General features: G+C 37.6%; 2 pseudogenes; one reads left to right on the forward strand and one right to left on the reverse strand.

Annotated features, from left to right (window-relative positions):
* The first annotated feature begins 966 nt into the window (after positions 1-966).
* On the forward strand, positions 967-4284 carry LOC129498789 (GTP-binding nuclear protein Ran-like; annotated as a pseudogene).
* Positions 4285-9093: 4809 nt separating this feature from the next.
* On the reverse strand, positions 9094-9664 carry LOC129498952 (60S ribosomal protein L12-like; annotated as a pseudogene).
* Between the last annotated feature and the right edge of the window lie 5840 nt (positions 9665-15504).

Consider the following 15504-nt stretch of genomic DNA (forward strand, 5'->3'; position numbering starts at 1 on the left):
GCTTAGCTGGGAGCCTGCTTCTCCCTCTCTCTCTGCCTACTGCTCCCCCTACTTATCCTCTAATAAATAAAAATCTAAAAAATAAAAATAATAATAGATTTCAGAGATGATAATTAGTAGACTCAGAAAAATAAATATTTTAAAAACAAAATTTTACCTTCACATGAACTGGTTAACTTAACAGGGTCTTAATAACACAAAATTAAAATGAAAATTTCATATTTAATGATCAATGCAATTAAAGAATTATATGGAGGCACCACATTTAGTTAATGACACTTATTTATCACGTCTCATCCTTCTTGTGATGACACCAACAGAAAGAGGGTTGGAACATTATCTTGAAACACCATCATTAGAACTAATGAAGTTACTAAACAGTATCCCTAATTATTTCAGGTGAAATCTAGACTGTGCCAAAATAGAAATAGGGGCTTGACACTTAGATCACAAAGGGCTTTTGCTCCCAAAGGTGAGGCAGATCTTAGGAACGATTTTCAATTCTAACCCATTTTCTTGGGCCTCATGAAAGTTCTACTTCCTATGAAATTAACATTCCTCAACCGAACATTAGAGATCTTCCTCCCTGACCTAGTGTAAGAGAACCAGAAATAGATTCATTAACAAGTATTATGGCTTGCACTGCATTTATCTCCCACTAAATAAGTAATGAAATTCTTTTACTTCATTACTTTCAACTTAGAAAATCATAGGTTTGATTTGATGTAAAAAAGCATACTCTAGTTCTAGAGCATTCCTGCTAAAAGATCCAAAGACCATCATAAATTTAATAGTGACTTCACTAAATCTGGTTGCTGTGAATATTTTTCAGGATGATCAATTTGAAGTAAGAGTCATAAAAAAAAAGAGTCATCATTAATTTCCCTGATTGCAGAACACATGTTCATCGTAGAAAACTCAAAAAATGTATAGAACATATGGGAAAAAAAACCACCAAAAACGTAAATGAACAATAACAAAAATAGTCCAAATCCTCCAATCCTGCAAATGACAACAACTGCAAACATTGTCAGCCCACTTTTTTCCACTCCTTCTAAGCACGTATATTTTCAATAAGACAAACTCATAGACTAGTTATACATCATCATTCCTGCTACATTTCCACTTTTTACCTCTGTGAAGTTTGTAAGGAACACTATATTTCTTCCATAGTACACTTGGATTAATTTATACTGCAGAAGAAATTTCACGTCTCCATTTTTATCTAAATCTTTCAAAGAGATTATTATTATTAGATTGTGTGTGTGAGTATAAATTAATTCCCAGTGACTAAAGCTTCCAATGCAGCTCTTAGGAAGACAGCCGTGAAGAACGGAGTTTCCTCTGGATTGTTTTATGCACCACCTCACACAAAATGGCCAATGAGCCCATATTGGCAACCACGTCCTTCAAGCTTTTGAGAGCTTTCTGTTCAATACCAGAGCTCAAGCACCTGCAAAGCACAAGGAAAGCATCTAGGAGTTTCCATCTTTATAACCAACTACCTAACAGGTTAGCAAGCTTTGTGTCTTATGAAATTAATTGTATTCAAGATAGCATCCAGCTCACTCAGGGGTAAAAATCAAACTGCACGTACTACAACGAAGGAAGCAGAATCCTGTTTGACTCATAATCTACAGAAATACAGCTCCTTGTCCAAAAGACTATTATAATAGGTTAAATATTCAGTGTTTAATAGCTTGAAGTCAATGCAAACAGGCTGTCCTATTTCTGCTCAACATAAAAAATCACTCTTACTGGACTTCACTACAATGTCTTGTCATCAACCAATCCAAAAGAACATTAACTTTTTAAAAGTTGTATTAAATTCATTATTTTATTGGGATGCCTGGGTGGCTCAGGGGGTTAAGTCTGACTCTTTGATTTCAGATCAGGTCATGATCTCAGAGTCATGGGAATCAAGTCCCATGTCGGGCTCCAGGCTTAGTGATTTTAAGATTAAGATGAAGATTAATCTTAAATTTTTCCCTCTCCCTCTGCCCCTCCCCCTGCTTATGCTCTCTCTCCCTCTCTCAAAACAAACACCAAAATGCATGATCGTACTTATAAGGCTCCATTGAGTATATTGTCCATTATGTCACAAAGCATCTTTTAATTTTGTGCATTGTCTAGAAGATTTCACGAAAGAAACATATTACTCATGAGTCTCAGTTCCAGAAACACCTGTTTTCTCATAACAGTAGATTTAAATTTATCTTGCTAACAACATATTTTGTATTTTTATCTTGCTTTCAGTAAAACAGGGTTAAATGTGTGCCCCACCTCCAATAACTATGTAAGACCTATGATATGCATTTCTACCTGTGTTCTTTGAATCCCTGCTTTTGTTTTCTTCCTAACCTTATTTTTCATTTACCTAATTTCTCATTTATTTTTTTAAAGATTTTATTTATTATTCATGAGAGACACACATACACACACACACACAGAGAGAGAGAGAGAGAGAGAGAGAGAGAGAGAGAGGCAGAGACACACAGGTAGAAGGAGAAGCAGGCTCCATGCAGGGAACCCGACGTGGGACTCAGTCCCAGGTCTCCAGGATCACACCCTGGGCTGAAGGTGGCGCTAAACCGCTGAGCCACCAGGGCTGCCCTCAACTATTTATTTTAATCATTTTCGTGGTACCCATTATTTTAAGCAGCTTCAATTAACTTTGTTAAACAAGTACAAATTAGTAATATTTATATTATCAGACAATGTTTTTAAAGGAAACTTTGTTCCTATTTTATCTACTTTTATCTAAATACTTTAATGATACGTATGTGCATGTGTGCATTTTAATACCCAATGAGTTTGTACAGGAATAAAGACACACTTAAAACTATTTTAATAGCATTCTCCTTATCTGCAATTTCTATTGAACTAGGCAACAAGAAGAACGTTAAAAGCCCTTTTATTTTTATTCTAACTCAAATACTCATAAGGATTTTTTCAAGCAAATGTAAGAAATAAGATAAATAAAAAGATTTCTAAAGGGGATACAAATTAATAAACCATAAGAACTTTCACTAATCCAGTATAGAAAATTAGGTCTTAAGAAATCTCTCGGTATTCCACTTTCAAACCTCTCCAGTTTGTTCAATAATAATTCAAGTTTACAATGGTCCCAGAGTAAGTCACCTCTCTGCGCCATGTTTTCAGTGTTTAACTTATAATTAAGCACTTAAAATGTTTGAGAATATACTTCTCAAGGCATCAACACATTGCATAAGTTTTCTCTCTCTCAGATAAATAAGTGTGTCAGCATGAGCCATAGAGTTACACAATGCATTATGCAGAGCAATTTGGTCAGCATTATCTTCGTTCTGTTCTGCTTAGGAGACAAAAGTTGACATTACGTAAATTAAACCACTTTGTCATGTTTTGATTCCCCTACTCAGTTCTATCTGCCTAAGAATATAGTTATTTCTGAAAAACTGAAATAAATGACAGATTTTGCTCTATGGGTATATGAGCATTCATGAAAATATGAAGGTAATATTCCATTTATTTAGGAAAGCATGATATTTAAAGTGCAACTAATAGAAGCAATATGGCAGAGATGATAGCATTTTAAAGATGGAAACGTCTTTAGAAGTGATTTAATTTGGCCCCCTTATTCTGTAGTTGTTGCTGTCAGCCAAAAAGCTAGGTAATTTTCTCCAAAATCACAAAGCATGGAATTAGGCTAGAACTCAGGTCCTCTAATGGCCCAAATCTGCAGGTAAATTATCAATCCCTCTTTGAGAAAAATGTTTTTATAACTTTCAATCACAGAAAATATTTGTTATATAATCACATTTACATTATACTAAGTTCAATGTATGGGATATGGCTGGTCAGGAGAAATGTGCTAGGCTGACGGGTGGTAGGTACCACCTCCAAGCCCGGTGTGCCATCGTAACTCTTGATGTAACAGCAAGGGTTGCTTACGAGAATGTGCATAGAGACAGAGAGAACTGGTATGAGTACGTGGAAAATCCCTTCTGTGCTGTGTGGCCACAAAGTGGACAATAAGCACAAGACAGGTAAGGCCAAATCTATTGTCTTCCACCCAAAGAAGAACCTTCAATAATACTAGGACATTTCTGCCAGAAGTAACTACAACTTTGAAAAACCCTTCCTCTGTCTTTCTAGAAAACCATTTGGAGACTCTAACTTGGAGTTGGTTGCCATGACTGCTCTTGCCGCACCAGACGTTGTCTGGACTCAGCTTTGCCAACACAGGATGAGCACAATCTAGAGGTTGCTCAGACAACTGCTCATCCAGATGACAACCTATAAGAAAGTTGCAGCTGGAGCCCAGGGTCTGAAGTCTAGATTTATAGGCAGCTGTCCTATGATGGGAGTGGTACACCATTTTGGCCACTTTATTATACAGCTAAGCAGAACAGATGCTTAATCTTTGGGACACTGAAGGAGATGATGAGCTTTGGAGTGAATGTGGCAGTGTAAAAAGCTTCCTCTGTTTTTTGGATCTGCATATTTAACTGTTTTGAAATGCAGTAGTCTCCTTCCTGAATTTCAAATCTAAGACCACGTTAGTCACATCACAATATCCAGGAGTGAAATTTTGTTTGTTACTGTCATCATTCCCTTTCCTTTTCATTTAGAATCAAGATAAACTGTGTTTTAAAAAGAAAAAAAAATCTACTTTGTGGTAATTCCTTCCCAATTGTGTGCATCTTTTTTTTTTTTATTATAGGCATAGGCTTTATAAAGTTTTGCTAGATACTAATGATAACTACATAAAATGTAGACACTAATACTAACTAGTCAAGAAGCCATTTCGTAGTAAAATGACAAGCAAAAAAACCCCAAAAAAATTAACCAACCAAAACCGCTAATATCTTGACTCATCTAATTTGAAAACCTCAGGGTATTTTCGGGCACGTCTGGATACAGAGAATAAAATAATGACACAAGGACGCGCCACTTTCACCATTCCATTTTCTATATAGCTGGGCCTGGTTAAATTCTCAACTCCCCTCCACACAATGGAAAGATGGCTGCCTATACTCATCGACGTATATATCATCCTAACACCAACCCCAGTAGGCAGGTAGAGAGGACTCTTTCTTTCCACTTGTTCCAACAAAAGTTCTAGAATAGAGTTTCCAGGGCTCTGAGTCACCTTCTCACCCCTGAATTAATCACTGGGATACAATGTTTTGATTACTCAAGCCTGGGTCACATGGCCACAGAGTTTGAATCAATCTTACTCAAAACACACAGAATACAAATGGGGAAATAATGGTTTTGCCAGAAAATGTGAAAATAAGTGCCGGGCAAGCCAAAAAAAAAAAAAAAAAAAAAAAAAGGACAGATGTCCTCTAGTGCACTGGTTAAGCAGAGAGAAAAGTTTCAGGCCTCCAAACTTTCTTTACCTTCCAATTTATCCCAGAAATAGTTGCTACGGCTTATCTTCTAATACATTGACAGGAGCACATCCAATCACAACGCGGTTCTACATTTTACATGGACAAAGTTCTTTTTTTTTTTTTTTTTTTGACAAAGTTCTCTCTCCAACTCTGACTCTGTCTCTCTGTCCACAGGACAGAAATAGTAAGTGGCAGGAAGTCCAGGAAAACCTGGACTTCTCAGGATTTCTCATGTTTCTCTATTCTGCTTCTCCTGCGCCACCTTAAGTCATGGTGGGTGAGAGCCTAGCCAAGGCTTTGAGGTTGTAGTGGACAGGGGATTTGGGAAAAGAGCATCTTTGCCATAGAGTTAGGACTGAAGCCTTTTAAACCTAATTAGTTTACGAAGAAAGAACACTCGTGTAATCCAGCCCCAGCTTGGATTGCAGCTATCAGCTCTCCACTCTCTCCCTGTAATAGAATTAGGGACTTCATATCCTTTTCCATTTGCCTCTGCAGTGCCTTCCTCTTGGGGTGGAGCATACTCCTCTGTCACTCCCACTTTGGGTTTATCTCTAGGATTTGCTCTGACCAGCCCCATGTGAACATAACATGCACCGCATCTAACAAGAGTGTCACACCAGCTGGCGTGGCCTGGTTTGTGCCTTTGTGCTTCTGCCATCGGAAGATCTTGCCTGGGCCTCGGAATGAAAAATCTGCAGAGCAGATGTGAAGCTGACTTGCTGAATGAAGAACAGCCACCCCGCCCACCTCCCAGACATCAAGACCACGTCTCTCACGGTAAATCACTGGCCCGGCTGGGCTGTTTGTTAGGCAGGTTTATCGTGCAAAACTCACTAAAACAACATATTACACAGTTGTCTGCATTATGGGTTTTGACTAGACACAAATCTAAGAAAAGTGTTATTTTTAAAACATCAGGGCCATGACTCAGATGGTCTCTCTTCAGAGTACAGTCATGGTATTAAAGAAAAAACATGAAGTCTGAAAGCCAAAGAATCAAACTATGGATCTTTATTTGTACATCTCCAACACTTTGAGGCTGATATGTTCATCAATGCAAGGATTTTAATAATGTACCCTCTTTCTTCCATCTTCTCTCCATGCATGGTAAGCTGGCCTTACCACTGCTCACACCAAATATCCTTCCCTGCAAACCCACATACTTCCCCTTAACCTACAGCCTTTAATCCTATGCTACGCTCTTGTTTTTTCTTTTTTCTAATTTAACTGACAGAACAAAGAACCGTTTGGCAAACAAGAATTTTCCTGCAGAACTAGGTGGGAGTTACTAGGTCAGAATGGAATTTTCCTTCTTCGTCCAGATTTTCCCTAATGCTTTCCTTGGGAACAACATGGGAAGAAGTGACTGGTATGTGGTCATATTTGCTCCCCTGATTCTGTTCATGTCAGTCAGCAAATATCAGCTTAAAGTTTTTCAAGTTATTATTTGTGTGTTCCTGTTTTTATTAATTTTTTTAATTATAGAAAGAAATATAGTTTTAAGAAAGTGAACGGTGCAAAGTTGTAAAAAGAAAATGTTAGTAATCTTAACTTTCCTCCTCCAATCTCACTATTCCTGAAGTAATCAGTGTCCCCTATGGTGTCTGCTCTTTGAAATATTTATCTATATGAATACATCATGATTTTCTACTCTTCTGTAAAATGAATTCTATTATATAGTTTCATCTAATATGGATTCTTTTCCCACATATAATAGACAAATGACATCTCTTCATGGAAATATGTCTAATCTAATTTTCATTAAATCTAATTAAATCTAGCTTTCATTAAAACTAGTTACATAATATGCCATGTTATATATTTATCAAAAATTCTTCAATCAATCCTTCTTAAAGTTTATTTCTTTTTTTGTTGTTTGCTTGCTAACTTTACCATTACATGGCAAAGCAAAGTGAATGAGTTAAGAGGTAATTTGTTGTCCAAATTCAGAGAATAAAGACTTGATTTTCACCTCAGCTCTCTCTCAACTGGCTTGCTAATACCTGACATTTCTTTGTCTTAAAATAACTGCAGATATCACAGAGAGCTAACGCATTAAGTCTCATTAGGCTTTTACATATCATTTTTAATACTTTTGTCAAATCTTGCCAGAGTAAGTTTTTATGTGGGAAAAATGAATTGAATAGCAATCTTTTTTTTTTTTGAATAGCAATCTTAAAAAAAAATTTGTCTAGCTAGAATAAAAAAAATGAGTAAAAGGAGATTGAGTGCACTAAAGACAAATTTCATCTAAATTATAACTTTATGGAAGGAAAGACCTAAACAGATGACTTTGTGTTGAAGATATTTTATAAATCAAATACGGTTCAACATTTTGTTACAGCCAGTGGCCTGAGGTTATTGTAATATTCAAATCATGTTTTATATCCTTCGGCCTGGTATCAGATTGGTATTAGAATTTCTAAGGCACAGTATACTTTAATCTTTAAATGTTTTTTTTTAATTTTTATTTATTTATTTATGACAGTCAGAGAGAGAGAGAGAGAGAGAGAGAGAGAGAGAGAGGCAGAGACACAGGCAAGGGGAGAAGCAGGCTCCATGCACCGTGAGCCCGACGTGGGATTCGATCCCGGGTCTCCAGGATCGCGCCCTGGGTCAAAGGCAGGCGCTAAGCCACTGCGCCACCCAGGGATCCCTACTTTAATCTTTAAGATGCCCTCAAATTTCATGGCTGAGAGAGTCAAATTTTGTGGGGTTTTTTTTTTCCCCCAAATGCAAGACATGGGATCACCACTTTCCTTTCCCATGGTAAAAAAGTAGTGAAGTGTGGCAAAAACAAAGCCTGAGTTCCTGTTAGACCTTAGGTAAATTTCAAAACAACCATTCTCCATCTGGTTGTCATGAAATAAATCCCAGAAACCAATGTAAAATTGTTCCTTCCATCATAAAATTCTTGACAAATAGAAGAGGTCATCATTAACCAGACTAAGAGCATTCTTATTTTTAAAATAAAATTAAAAATGTTTAAATGTGAAGAGTTCCTGATTTTATGCAAAAGATTAGCTTAGCAAACTAACTCCTTAGCTTCTCTTAAACAAAAATATTACATCTCTGAATTTTTATATCCTCTATGACTAGGTTTTCCCAAGGGCCTTGAAGTGCATTGTAGAAAGACCTAAATGAAAATAGCTAAATAATACTTTCCTTCTATATCCAGTCAGAAATCTTTATAATTACTATTAAAAAAAAGATGTATTTACATTAGAGAGAATGAGCATGGAAGCAAGGGAGGGACAAAGGGAGAAGGGTCTCAAGCAGACTCCCTGCTGAGTATAGAGCCCATTGCAGGGCTTGATCTCACACCCAGAGATCATGACCTGAGCCAAAATCAAGAATGGGCTGCCTCACTAAGTCACCCAGATACCCCTATAATTGCTTTTATAACCGCATATTCATCTTTCTCAATTAAACTTTATTTTCTCAGAGACATTTCCTTAATCTTAAAAAAATGGTCTCTTAAAGGCACTGGGCACTACTGTGGCAATGGATACTGTGAATGAAATACATCCTCTGTGTGAAGGAACGTGTAACACGTAACAAGAGTCAGGATTTCAAATAATCTGATTGAGAGATTACACACCAAAAATAACTGTGAAATGGAACATGATGAAAGAAAGAAAATTAAGATATTTTCTTTAGTTTTCTTTTTTTTAATGATGCTTTATTGAAATGCTTTGCTTTATAGTTCTTAACTAGCTGGGCATTCTACTGCACCACTATTAAGGCCACCTATGACGTCATGAGGGTGGTGGCCATCAACATGCAGCCCACAGACTGGGCAGTCCCCAGGATCTCTTTAATGGTGCCAGAAAGTTCTCAGGGTAAGGAGTGGGGCCACATTTGTCAGGCAATGTTGACAATCTCATCAGAAGTGATATTCCCACTGTGCTTAATGTTTTTGTTTTGTTTTTGCTTCTTCCTGTCTCTTGGCGGGTCCTTGAAGGTTTTGATAATCAGGGCAGAAGCAAAAGGACCCACTTCAATCTGGGCCTGTCTGTTATGAAGAGTCCGTTTCACTGTACTCCTCAGACCCTTCCAATCACTAGTTGCCTTGGCGAAGTCAAACCAACCTTTTTTGGAGGCAGACGCAGTTGGCCCATCTTTGGGGCCAGGAAACATGTGGCACCGGCGCTGCCACCAGTGTCTCAGGTACATGCTTCGATCTCATGGGGCTTGGACCTAGGCAGCATGGTGGAGGCAGCTGCTGTCGGATGAACCCGGGTGCAGGATGACCCAAGACAGCTGCCCCTTTGCCTCCTCCGAGCCAAAAGCAAGAAGATAGTCTCTAAGGATTCCCAGAGGATTACCAAAAATCAAGCAAAATTAATACAACCCTATCATTATACAAGGTATTAATTAAAAACAGGATACTGTGGGGTGACCCTATGTGGTGAAAGCCAGTGGCGTGGGCAGTGAGAGAATTCACCTGAGGCAAAGGAGATAGGAGTTTACTGAATACACTGCAGAGAGCAGCAGGCAGTACAGCAGAGGAGACCCTGCCTGCCAGGAGACCGTCGGGAGGCTACAGTTAAGGGGGAAGGTGAAGAAGTAGGGAAACCTAGGCCTAGGGAATTTTCCTTTCTTGGTAACTGTGTTTGGGTGTAAATAACGCGTTGGTCAGCTAGGGCTTATGGATAATGGAGGTGGGTGCCCTAATGGGTCTGTTTGTATTCCAGGTGGGTCACCGTGGGCCCCACCGGGGTTCTACCCCACTCGGGGTTCCTTTGTTCAAGCGGGTCACCTAAAAGCAGCCTCTACAGATACATTTGGTTTTAAGAGGGTCTGTAAAAAGGAAGGCTCAATGATCAACTTGCAAAGACCAATTCAAAAGTCATCATTAAATAGAATAAAATTTTAAATATACTTCTCTAAAATAATATAACTGCATTAGTGAAAGCTGGCATCAACAGCATTCAAGGACAACAATTTAACCTTTTTTTTTTTAATCATAGACCTTCTAACTAGCTCCACCAATTTATTTATTTTCTGGTAATAAAAATCCAGTCTGATCGACCTAATATCAAGGTTTTAATTTTTCATTTACTCCTAAGCTTTCTTGCTCTCTCCACTTGGGGCCTGTGTTAGGATGGGAAATCTTCAATGTGAGAGGGCCATGATTGGATTTCCAGTTTCCCCAGTCTGTTCTCACCCTGCTCCCTGACTCATTTGTTTGACTTTTGGGTTAGAGTGAAGGAAAGAAGAGCAATATGAAAGTCACTTAGTGTTTCTGGTCCCTTTGTTTTTTTTCATATATAAAACATATCAAAAAATTACATTTGGTCACCTGAATAATTACAATTCTTCCCTCTTTTATTCAAAAAAAAATAATGAGTCCCTAGAAGGCAGTGAAAAGCCAAATGCACATTTCACTTATCTGGCATTTTTTTTTCTAGGGTTCTTGTCATAACAGCAGGCTTCAGATTGCCAAATGTGTGTGTGTGTGTGTGTGTGTGTGATATAGTCTGGCCTTACACACACAGTCTCCTCTCTGGCAAATTGGTTTTAATAAAGACAGATAGATTAGGACTTCACAGATCAACTGAGATCAACATGAAATAAGTAGTGAGTGGCTAGCGTTTTTTTTTTTTTTTTCTCTGTCCCATGCATATCACCAAAAAGCGCCTACCATGGTATCAGGGGATATTCTATTCACTGTTGTGTGAACAAGAGACCAACAGTCCCGATCTCACAAAACTTACATTCTGTAGACTGGTAACAGACAGTAAATAATAAATAATAATAGAAAAATAAACATCAATCAGGCTAAAGAGGAGATGGCATATGCAGTTGGTGGGGAGAGGGATTAGTTGACAGGTTGCAATTTTAAATGGGATGATTCCCCCTCTGCCTCGTTGAGAAAGTAGCATCTGAGCAAAGGCAGGAAGCAGGTGAGGGAGCCAGCCAGAAGGCAGAGGGAACGCTCTATGCAAGATTCCTGAAGTTGGGGCTTATTCAAGGAGGAACCAGAGGGCCTGGTGGCTTGATGTTCCCTGAGAGAGGGGAGAAATAAATGCTGCAGTCACAGAGCTAAGGCTGAAAGGGAGGAGGCCCATCAGAGGGGTCTCCTCCGTCAATGCAAAACTTTGTCTTTTACTCATGTGGAATGGAGAAGCATGTCAGAGTTTAAATAAGGTGAATTGGACAAACTGATTGAGTCTTAAAAACTCACTCTCGCAGGGCGCCTGGGGGTTCAGTCGCTTAAAGGCCTGCCTTTGGCTCAGGTCATGATCCTGGAGTCCTGGGATCAAGCTCACCTGGGCTCCCTGCTCAGCGGGGAGTCTGCTTCTCCCTCTCCGAGACTCCGTGTGTACATGCTCTCTCAAATAATTTTTTTTCAAATAAATAAAGCTTTAAAAATAAATTAATAAATACTCTGGCTACTGCACTGAGAAAAGACTGGGTGTAGCGAGAGACGATGACTCAGTGTTGACTAAATTCTACTATAGTCGCAGACAGCGCTACAATTTCAGAGGCTTAAAAAGCAAAGAAAAATAAGGGTTTTTTTGTTTGTTTGTTCTCTCACATCACACAGCCATTGTGGGTCAGCTATAGCTCTGTTCCATGTTGACTTTCCTCTGATAGAACAGTTGCCCTCTGGGACAATACCGGTCTTATATCAAAGGGAAAAAAAAAATAAAAAAGATAGGCTGGACCAGGAGCTGGCTCTTAAAGTTTCTGTACAAAAGTGCTCTGCGTTACTTCTAATCACATTTCATTGACCACAGCAAGCCATGGGGTCAAAAGACACATCTATAATCCTCCCACAAGTAGGGGCAAGTCCTCAAGAAAGGCATGCAAATATTTAGAATAAAAATACAATTCTCCAAAATATGGGAGAGAAAAGAAGAGAGATTATTTGGAAAGCTATCACAGAACTCTCAGTGAGAGGTGATAATGACTGGTTCCATATCAATTATATCCCCATCGGTGGAATCCTGAGATTGTCAAAGGTATCAAATGGAAAAGAGCGAGGAAGTAGCCAAAAAAGAGAGGCTCACATGAGAATAAAAATGGCATAGAGGCCTATAATCGGAAAAAGAAGATCAAGAGAGGGGTGGAGGGAATTCAGTGAGAGAAAAACTAGTGAAAACAAAACACAAATCATAGAAATAGTGTAATTATTACATCAAAGTGTTTAAAAATATGATTCAGTTTCATGAATACTTACAACTAAAATTCAAAAAGGGGAGATAATATCCTAAATAAAACTTAAATTCTAGGGCAGCCCCGGTGGCTCAGCGGTTTAGCGCCGCCTAAGGCCTAGGGCGTGACCCCGGGGTCCTGGGATCGAGTCCAACATTGGGCTCCCTGCATGGAGTCTGCTTCTCCCTCTGCCTGTGTCTCTGCCTCTCTCTCTCTCTGTGTCTCTCATGGATAAATAAATAAAAATCTTTAATAAAAAAAACCCTTAAATTCTAGAGAAAACACTTTGCTGACCTTTGTATTAGTTTTTGTAGATTCATCCGACCTTGTAATTCAGATGGAACAATTTGTTACTAGCCAATTTTCCCTCCTTTATTCAACTTGCTCGGTTATCTTAACTTGAAGGCAGGATCTCTCTGTTAAATCAAGTATTTCATTATCCCTGATTCCACTAGATGTTGTTGAGGATGTGTAGAAAGGTGAGAAAATTCAACTTCTAATTTCTATTCCTACTCTTCCAACACCTTTCCTTTGTAGACTCTTTGGACAACAGTGAATCCCAAAGCTTAATGTCACTATGTCCCTCCTTTTATCTGCTATCATCGACTTATTCATTTATGTACATTGCTTATATATACCAAGAAATAATGCTAAATGCTAGAAATGCTAATCTAAAAAAGAATTACCCCTGGGCGATTCTTACAGTCCATCAGTGAAGATAAATAAGATTTATTAAGGTAAATGTTATTTTGGGGAATACATGATATGCAAAGATGACAGAGAAAGAAGAGATGCTTTAGGTAAACCTGGAGTTCTTCATTCAAAAAAAAATGACAGTGAATGAAAGTTCAAGCAGAAAAAAGGCATACTAAAAAAACAAGTGATAAAGTGAAAAATATTTGAGTAATAGAAATAAATGGGTGAAAAATAACACATAAAAGGGCAGAAGATGTGACTAGACCAGATAAAAGAAGCCCTCGTCCCATGCCAAGAAATCCATTATTAAGCAGGGACCGAGGAGCCGTTGAAGAGTTTCCATGATTAGAGCAGTTGTTCGTTGCTTTAAGTAAATGATCACTGCTTTTTTTTTTTTTTTTTTTTACTTATCACTGCTTATGAAACACACAAAAGCATCTCAGCAGAGAACACTCAGTTATGGAAACGTACAGACTGGCGTTCAAATCTCAAGCCAGACCAAAAGCCCCACCAACATCCTGGTGCTTTGCCAGTCTTAGAACTCAAATTTTTCTCTCTTGGTTTCTAATGTCTCAGGACTTCATGGTGTACACCTTTCAGATTCCCTCTTCATTTCACTGCTCCCCAACTTACAGTTTACTGAGTTAGATCTTCCAAATTTTGGCACATTTATTATAAAATATTAAAAAACCAGACATTTGTTAGTATCTCATCAGTGAAGTCTAAACTATTATACACTTTCAAGCTAACACTAGAAGATGCAATTTATACAAAATTTTAATTTTTTTTCTTGAAAGCTTAAATCTTATGACTGACAATTTTTTCAATAAATTTAATAAAAAATATCCAAGCTGAAATAGCTATAGTTTATCATTTTTCAAATGAGATGGTGTTTCATTAAAACAATGACTAGTTCAGCTCACAGCTCCTCACTGGAGGGCTTTTCCTTGAAACAGGGATCATAATTTGGTACACAGTAGAAGTGCTTCCCATGCCATCTTATACACCATTAAAGCTTTTTCTACTAGCTTGTCTTCTAAAAATTATATGTGGGAGTGATCCATACTTTATTCATTGGATACAAAACTCCCTTCACTGGATCTATGTTATAAACATCTTCTTTTACTTGCTGGCTTGCCTTTCCCCTCTTTAAATATCTTTTAATAAGTGTTAAGTTTTGAATTCTCATGTGGTTTGATTTTTTTCTCCCTGATTACTGATTCTATGTCCCATTTAAGAAATATATATATATATATTTATCCTAAGATCATCAGGATGCTTTCCCACATTTACTCCTTAAAAATGTTTTGTAGTTTTCAGTTTAGAGGTATTGTCTATGTTTAATTAGTTTTATTCTTAGGTATTATATATATATTGATGCTATGGCAAAAAAAATACCTTATTTTCTTACTCTATTTTGTTGGTCTTATTTAAGAGTATGAATTTTATATATCTTTGTATCCATCGACTTAATACATTCATAATTGCAATAGTTTTCTAGTCTTTTGAAATTTTTACATATGCAATCACATCACATGCAGATGACAAGTTTTCTTTTTTCATTTTCTTCAAATCATAAACTTTTTATTCCTTTGTCATGCCTCACTTTAATGACTGGGAACTCTAGGACAGCACTGGATGAAATCAATGATAGAGGTATCATTCTTTCAAGAAGATTTTTTCTTAAATATATTTTTATTCATAGTTTTATTTTTTGTTTTTGGTTTTGTTAGAATCATAATCAAAAGGCATGGCCTATAAAATTTCTTATTTTTTTTTTGTAAAAACTAAAATATAAAATCATCAGAGAAAATAAAGGCAAATATTTTGATAATGTTTCCATAAGAATGAACAAGTAGATGATGGACAACAGAGTGCAGAAAGGAAAAACAAGTTATCTAAAAAGAAATCTGCTATTTACAAAGTGAGTCCCTAGGACTGGCAACCCAGTCTTACAGGTCTTAGGGTGCTGACAGTTACAGGTGTAGCAGAAAGGCGATACTGGATTCCATCCCCAACCCCGGAAAACACATCAAAACAAAACAGGTATGTATGTGAAAGAGATGTCCTAATAAATTGTAAACATAGAGGGCCGAATGAATCTCTGCCTAGCATCTCCATTTCCATCCTTAGATCACACTACCAATGTATTACGCTACCGACATATTCCTACCAACATCTCAATACCTATTTTTAGCTGGAATGAATCAGCAGGAATCAAGAAAATAGCAAATGCAGCCAAGTGCATACATTCTGATAT

Source organism: Nyctereutes procyonoides, unplaced genomic scaffold, assembly GCF_905146905.1.
Source record: "Nyctereutes procyonoides isolate TBG_1078 unplaced genomic scaffold, NYPRO_anot_genome, whole genome shotgun sequence".
Classification (NCBI taxonomy): domain Eukaryota; kingdom Metazoa; phylum Chordata; class Mammalia; order Carnivora; family Canidae; genus Nyctereutes; species Nyctereutes procyonoides.